Source organism: Macaca fascicularis, chromosome 14 (assembly GCF_037993035.2).
Source record: "Macaca fascicularis isolate 582-1 chromosome 14, T2T-MFA8v1.1".
Classification (NCBI taxonomy): Eukaryota; Metazoa; Chordata; class Mammalia; order Primates; family Cercopithecidae; genus Macaca; species Macaca fascicularis.
The window spans coordinates 19,684,156-19,692,407 of NC_088388.1; the positions used below are offsets into that span (position 1 = coordinate 19,684,156).

At 43.6% G+C, this 8,252-nt stretch overlaps 1 long non-coding RNA gene across 1 annotated transcript; it reads right to left on the minus strand.

Annotated features, from left to right (window-relative positions):
• Nucleotides 1-1,266: 1,266 nt before the first annotated feature.
• Nucleotides 1,267-6,969, minus strand: LOC123568644 (uncharacterized). The gene is made up of 3 exons (XR_006692059.3): nucleotides 6,900-6,969; nucleotides 3,704-3,807; nucleotides 1,267-2,023 (listed from the first exon to the last, which is right to left on the minus strand). It is a non-coding gene; the product is annotated as an uncharacterized lncRNA (long non-coding RNA).
• Nucleotides 6,970-8,252: the final 1,283 nt, after the last annotated feature.

Here is an 8,252-nt window from a genome sequence, read left to right on the forward strand (position 1 = left end):
ACCCACAAATCAAGCCAAGAACTCCTGCATATGATTCTGTATATATTCTTACCTCAGGCCACTTTTCTTTGCCCACAAAGTATATGACCCAAGTCTTTTCCCACCATAGATGCCACAGAGCCACTTGCACTACAGCTTACGCCTGTTGTGGAGCCCTTTCTTGCCCTGGGCCCTCTTAGTGACAACTTTCCTTGTCATTAAGTAAATGGGTTGGAATAATATTCTCAAGTGTGCCACATGCCCTTTCCAGAACCTGGAAAGGTCTATGAGGTTGTGGTAGGCAGCCTCTAAGATGATCCCCAATGATAACTGCTTCCTGACATTCACTTCCTGGATATTCTTCTCCCTTTGAGTGTGGACTGGACTTGGTGGCTCCTTTTTATTGAATAGAAAATGGCAGATGTGATGGAATGGCACTTCCAAGATTAAGGTACAAAAAGACTATGGCTTCCATCTCGGGTCTCTCTCTGTTTCCCTCTCTCTCTCTCTGTCTGTCTCTCATCACTACCTGCTATGTTGCAAGGACACTCAGAACACACGGTGACTTACCAAGGTCTATCAGCAACTGCAGGAAGGAGCTTGGAAGCAGATTTAAGGCCTGCAACAGCCATGAGCATGAGCTTAGAAGCAGATGCTTTCAACCAATACCTTGCCTGCATCTTCATGAGGGTCTCAGGGTCCCATTCTTTCCGATCAGGTCCCTGAGCTTGGCATAGCAGATCTGCTGCAATTGAGAATTCAATCTTCTTTGGAGTCTCATCGCTTTTATAATTTAAGTTCTGGGCCTGATCCTTAGTTTTCTCTGCCATCCAGTACAGGAGATCAGTCTCTTTATACACTACCAAAGATATCCTCAAGTGCTTACACTTTGCCTTATATCACTAATCAATCATTCTGGGCCTTTCATTGTCTTTCTCCAATTAAACTATGCACCCACCACCCCCAGCAACAGCCATCTCATTTTATAGTCTTTACAAATGCTATTTATCCAGAACCTCTCAAGTGCTTGATGTGCTGCAGCCCCTAGTACATTAACATCTACCTGTGTCCCGTGCCAGCTCATCACCAGTGAAAGTGTTAGCAATTGCACCCTAACCGCATGTTGGGGGCTCCCACTGTTCCACCTACTGTTCGTAATGGGGTCCTCAGATGCAGTCAGCCAGTGAGCAGCACAGCTCCCAAATCCCATTTTTGAGACTGCTGTCTTAGGCCAAATAACTGCTGTTGTAGGTCAGGTTTCCTGGGAAACAGACTCGGAAGCAGAGATTTGCATGTAGGCAGTTTATTGAGTTTTGGGAACAACACCTGTGGAAGGAAATAAGCCTGGATTGGGTAGAGAGAGAAGTCGGGCTCTGATGCAGTCACAACAGAGGCTTCAGGAGATTCTACAGGGAGATCAGAAACTGGGATGGTCCTTTGGAGTTGTCCAATCAAGATGAAGAGACCCAGCCTTCATACGCCCCACTAACTTGTGATTGGATGCAGGACGACCCAGCGAGGGCATCTCATCTTGGGCAATGCAGCTTCCTTCGGTTGAGGGCAATTCCTAGGAAAGACTCCATTGTGAGCAGTCCATAGCTAACACTCCTTGCAGCTGGGTGAATAAGTAACCTGGTCCTGAAGTAGAGTCTGGGAGGCATAACCACGCTCCACTCCAGCGAGTACTGTTACTCTACCCCTTTTAGAGATAAGTAAAACTGAGACACGGAGTAGGTAAGTAACTTCCCCAGCCAGAGAGTAACAGAGCCAGGGCCCATGCTCTGATGCCTCTCTAGGAGGAGGAGGAAAAGGAAGATTCTTCCTCCATTCCTGGGATCATGGCCAAGTCAAGGAACAGGTTAGACAGGCTAAGTCTGCTTTTTTATATTCTAGGGTCTCCATACTGGTGCCCTTTTCTCTCTTCTTAGAGTCTTCTTCCCAGACCTCAGCCTCAAAGGCATGGCGGGAAGCATTTTGGGCTTGGAGAGGAGATGATGTTGTCTGGGTGGGAGTAGGCATGACTGGTGTTGAGGCAATGACTAGACTGCAAAAAAAAAAAAAAAAAAGTTTTGAAAGACAAGTCAAGGGAGGTAAAGTGAGATTGTGAGGCTAAGGCCAACTATGGGGGTCTGAATAGTCAAGCTAAGGAATTTGAACACTACTTTCTGCACAGTGATGAGGGGAGTGGAGGGTTCTGAGTAGCAGGGGGTGGGTGAGAATGATGTTCACAGCGTTGCTGGAGGAAGAGTTTAATGTGTCCCGAGACTGTGGATGAACAACTGGTGGCAGAGACTGGAGGCAGGGAAGTCTGTTAGGAGGCTGCAGCAACAGTCTGTGATGGGGGAGGAAGCAGAGACAATGAGAATAGCAAAGAGAGAATGCTGGGCTAGGCATGCTGAGGGAAGAATGTCAGGAATCCAAGCATGTTAAAGGCAATCATCTTAGGAGACACCAACATGGACAACAGGACTTCAAGCATGCCCCACAAAGGACCCTATAGCAAAGCTTCATTGAGATGAAAGCATTCAAGGGTTTACTATGGAAAAGGCAGCAGAAATTGCTTTCCCCCAGTGGAAGTGTAAGCAACCACGTGACAAATAATACATGAACACAGGAGGGCACATGGGTACACGGGTGAGTATTTGTCAATCTAGGTAAGGATTTTATTTAAAAACACCGATGTGGTAATGCTGTGTGCCAGGCACCGTTCTCTATGTGAAGATCAACTCAATCATTTATTGTCACTGCAATTCTTGTTAGGTAGGTGTTATGGTAAAACTGAGGTTCAGAGAGGTTAAGTAATTTGCCCAAGGTTACCCAGTATTTTGGTCAACTTAAACTGTTATAACAAAATACCGTAAGGTGGATGGCGTATAAACAGACATTAATTTCTCCGAGTTCTGTGGGCTGAAAGTCTGAGATCAGGCTGTTGGCATGGGCAGGGGCTTGTGGGGGCCTCTTTTGGGCTTCAGACTGCCCACTTCTTCTTGTATCCTTGAGTGGTGGATATTCAGCAAGGGAGCTCTCTGTGTTGCTTTCATAAGGTCACCAATCCAATCACCAGGGCTCTACCCTCCTGACCTAATTATCGCCCACAGGCTCCACCTCTTAACACCATCACATTGAGGGTTAGGATTTCAGCATAGGAATTTTGGAGGGATGCACACATTCATTCCATAACATCTAGTAAGCGGAAGAACCAGGATTCAAACCCAGACGCTGTCTCCATATCTCACACCACTAACCACCATGCTCTGCTCAGGATACCCTGTGATGCACTGTGATAAAAATCAAAGTGGGAGCCAAGCACAGTGGCTCACAACTGTAATCTCAGCAATTTGGAAGGGCCAGGTGGGAGGATCGCTTGGGCCCAGAAGTTCGAGACCAGCCTAGGCAACATAGTGAGATCCCATCTCTACAAAAATTTAAAAATAAAAAAATGAGCTTGGCATGGGGCCCTGTGCCCAGCTGTGGTCCCAGCTGCTTGGAAGGCCAAGGTGGGAGGATCAGTTGAGCCTGGGAGGTGGAGGTTACAGTGAGCCGTGATCACGCCACTGCACTCCAACTTGGGTGACAGAGTGAGACCCTGTCTCAAAAAAAAAAAAAAAAAAATGTGGGGATAAAAAGATAATAATCGCCAACTTACTGGTAAGTCCGGTTGAACTTTAAAAATTGCCAAGATGTCTAATTTTTATTTTTGAGCCTATTGCTTCCACACATTTACCTGTGACTTCATCTTACCTCCTCTCTCACATTTTTGATTCATAAACACCTTTTGGGAAGCCAGCCCATCACTCTGTCTCAGGCTTGATCATGAGTCAGAACAGCCTGAAATAATCCCATACATCCACAATGACAAACAGTGGAGCATCTTAGTATTAGGGATTAGTCACTTACTCTTTCCTTAAGTGCTTCCTTTGTTCATATGGAAAACAACTATAGAACCCCTGCCCTGTGCAGGCACTGGGCTGAAGATTAGAAATACAGAGAAGAGGCCGGGCACGTGGCTCACACCTGTAATCCCAGCACTTTGGGAGGACGAGGCGGGTGGATTGCCTGAGGTCAGGAGTTCAAGATCAGCCTGGCCAACATGGTGAAACCGCATCTTTACTAAAAATACAAAAAATTAGCCAGGCCTGGTGGAGGGTGCCTATAATCCCAGCTACTTGGGAGGCCGAGGCAGGAGAATCACTTGAACCCGGGAGGCGGAGGTTGCAGTGAGCTGAGATCACGCCATTGCACTCCAGCCTGGGCAACAAGAGTGAAACTCTGTCTCAAAAAAAAAAAAAAAGAAAGAAAGAAAGAAAGAAAGGAAGGAAGGAAGGAAGGAAGGAAGGAAGGAAGGAAGGAAGGAAGGAAGAAAGAGAAAAGAAAAGAAAAATAAATACAGAGAATAATAAGGCTTGGCCCCTGTGCTTGAGGGGTTTGTAGTCTGAGGGACTCTGGTCACCCCAGGTCCCCCATCCAGATTTCTTTTTTCTTTCTTTTTTTTTTTTTTATTATACTTTATGTTCCAGGGTACATGTGCACAACATGCAGGTTTGTTACATATGTATGTATACATGTGCCATGTTGGTGTGCTGCACCCATTAACTCATCATTTACATTAGGTGTATCTCCTGATGCTATCCCTCCTCCCTCCCCCCACCCCACAACAGGTCCCGGTGTGTGATGTTCCCCACCCAGATTTCTAGAAGCAATGGGCAATCAGGGAGGCAGGGGAACATTCTGTGGCTGTTGGAAGCAGCTGGGGTTTGGGGTGGAGTTGATGGTATGGGTCTAAGGAGGAGACTGGGGCAGCTATGCCGTAAGGGGAAATGTGAAACCTTGTCTTGATACACTTCTCAACCAGACCCTCAAATGCTTATCACCTATTTTCTCACAGTCTTGGAAGAAGCTTGGTGTGGGGGGAGCTATTTTATTGACATTTTGATATATCCATGAAAGAGTTAGGTGGCATGCTCAATGTGCGTAGAATTCTGTCCTCCAATTTCATCAAGTACATTTCTATCTTTAAAAAGTGCTTGATAGAGAAAAGAGAATATACAACATATACCTAAGTACAAAGCATACATAATAAAATGAACATTTATAAACTGCCCAACTTAATAACATTTCCAATTCTGTTGGCTACCTGTGAATTCCTCCCTAATCCCACCCCCTGCCTACCTCCCAGAAGTAACTGCTGTCCTGGATTTTGTGTTTATCATTTCCTTGCTTTTTAGGATAGTTTTATCACACATATGTGACCCTAAACAATAAAGTGTTTAGTTTGGCTTACTTTTTTAGATTTATAAAAATGGTTTCCTTCAGTATAGAGCCGGCTGTGACTTACTTTTTGCATTTTACATTGTATCTCTAAGATTCTTCCAAATTGCCCGGTGTAGCTGTACTTCACTTTCACAGCTGTTTATTAATTCATTCAATAAACATTGATTGGGCCCCTGTAATATTCTATTAAGTAAATATATCACAATTTATGTAGTCTTCTATCAGTGAATGTTTGGGTTGTTTGTGTGTGCGTGGGTGTGTGTGTGTGTGTGTGTGTGTTTGCCTTTATCAGCAATGCTACTGGGAACATTCTTGTACATAGCTCCTGAAACATATGTGCAAGATTTTCTCAACAGCACTGGTTTTCCAATTGGGATTCATGGCCTTTAGTGGGTCATAAAATCAATTTGACAGATTCAATCAATGCTTCAAAAAAAGAAAGAAAGAAACAGCAGAAACTGAATTCCTTTCATGTATAAACTCAGTTCCTTTCTAAGTATCTCCATGAAACTTCTTTTTCAGGTACGTTTTGTGTATCCTGGGTTATGATGTGAAGGGATTTTCTTTTTCTTTCTTTCTTTTTTTTTTTTTTCTCCGAGATGGAGTATTGCTGTGTTGCCCAGAGCTGGAGTGCAATGGCACGATCTCAGCTCACCGAAACCTCTGCCTCCCGGGTGCAAGCAATTCTCTTGCCTCAGCCTCCCGAGTTGCTGGGATTACAGGTGCACGCCAACACGCCCAGCTAATGAAATTTTCTTACTATAGTTCATAGAAAAGTTTGAAAGCCCTTGCTCTAGGGTGGTGCTTCTTAAACTACCTATGTGAGTTTTAAAATTTTTTCCAATCTGTCACAGATACTTTTGTAAAAATACAACAAAAATTAACTACTTGGAAAATGAAATTTTAAGAATTCAAAGACATACAAAATATAAACCCGAAATTTTTATTATTATATTCAACAGGCATAAATTATAATCCAGTGAATACAGTGTGGCAGTTTTCCACAAAAGACAAAATATAGCCAGGCGCAGAGGCTCACGCCTGTAATCCCAGCACTTTTGGGAGGCCGAGGCGGGCGGATCACAAGGTCAGGAGATAGAGACCACAGTGAAACCCTGTCTCTACTGGAAAAAAAAAAAAAAAAAAAAAGCCGGGCGTGGTGGTGGGCGCCTGTAGTCCCAGCTATCCAGGAGGCGGAGCTTGCAGTGAGCCCAGATGGCGCCACTGTACTCCAGCCTGGGCCACAGAGCGAGACTCTGTCTCAAAAAAAAAAAAAAGACAAAATATGGAAGCATCCCAAAAGTCCACTGATGGATGAATGGATAAACAAAATGTGGTAAAAACATACAAAAGAATATTACTCACCCTTCGAAAGGAAGTAAATTCTGACACATGCTACAACGTGAATAAACCTTGAGGACATGAGGCCAAGTGAAATCAACGAGTCACAAAGGGACAAAACTATATTATTCCACTTACATGAGTACTTAGAGTAGTCAAGATCATAAAGACAGAAAGTAGAATGGTTGCTGATAGGGGCTGGGAGAATGGGAAATTGTTGGTACGTGTATCAGTCTGTTCTTACGCTGCTGATAAAGACATACCCGAGACGGCGTAATTTATAAAGGAAAGAAGATTAATTGACTCACAGTTGAGCATGGTTGGGGAGGCGTCAGGAAACTTACAATCATGGCGGAAGGAGAAGCAAACACATCCTTCTTCACACAACAGCAGCAAGGAGAAGCTCTGAGCGAAGCGGGGGCCGGGGGTGTGGGGGAAGCCCTTTATAAAACCAGCAGATCTCGTGAGAACTCACTCACTATCACGAGAACAGCATGGAGAAACTGCCCCCCATGATTCAATTACCTCCACTGGGTCCCTCCCACAACAGGTGGGGATTACGGGAGCTGCAGCTCAAGATGAGATTTGGGTGGGGACACAGCTAAACCAAATCAGTATGTAATTTCAGTTTGGAAAGATAAAGTTCTAGCGATGCATGGTGGTGATGGTTGCACGACAATGTGAATGTACTTAATGTCACCAAATTGTATGCTTAAAATGATTAAAATGGTCAATTTTATATTATGGATATCTCACTATGATTTTTTAAATGTCTAAACAAATAAATATAGTGTGTCAGTATCAAGTTGCTATGAACTTTTTTACATGCTTACTCTAACTTTCTGTATTTCTAACAGATTATTCACATGTCAGCACCAGGACCATACTTTGAGTAGCGCTGCTTCAGGTTGTACATCTAAGAACAGATCAACTGGTGTATAGGCTAGGCACATGTTTACCTTTACAAGATAATCCCAAATTGTTTTCCAAAGAGGCTCTTCAATTTTATACTCCCAATAGCAGGTGTATTAAGAATTTCCTTTGCTCTTCATCCTTGCCAATACTTAGAACTGTCAGAATTCTTAATGTTTGCCAATCTGGTGGGTGTAAAATAGTATCTAGTTTTGGTTTTATTTGCATTTCCCTGATTATTAATAAACCTGAGCATCTTTTTATATGTTTATTGACTAGTTGTGTTTTTTATTTTGTGAAATGCCTGTTTAAATCTTTTGCTCATTTTTCTACTGGGCTGTTGGTATTTTATTATTGATTTGTAAGAGTTTGTTTAATCAACAAATATTTACTGGGCACCTATGTACCAGGCACTCTTGTGTATTATGTATGCAGCGAGCAAAATACACCAAAATTCCTGGTCTCATTTCAAAGTTTATAGTCTATTGGGGACAGCAGGAGGCAGGCAATCAAATCATTTAGTTAAATAGATAGTATGTATGGCAATGATAAATGTTGAGGTTAAAAATAAGGTGAGAGCCGGGCATGGTGGCTCATGCCTGTGATCCCAACACTTTGGGAGGCTGAGGAGGGCAGATCACTTGAGGTCAAGAGTTCAAGACCAGACTGACCAATATGGTGAAACTCTACTAAAAATACCAGAATTAGCCAGGCATAGTGGCATATGCCTGTAGTCCCAGCCACTCAGG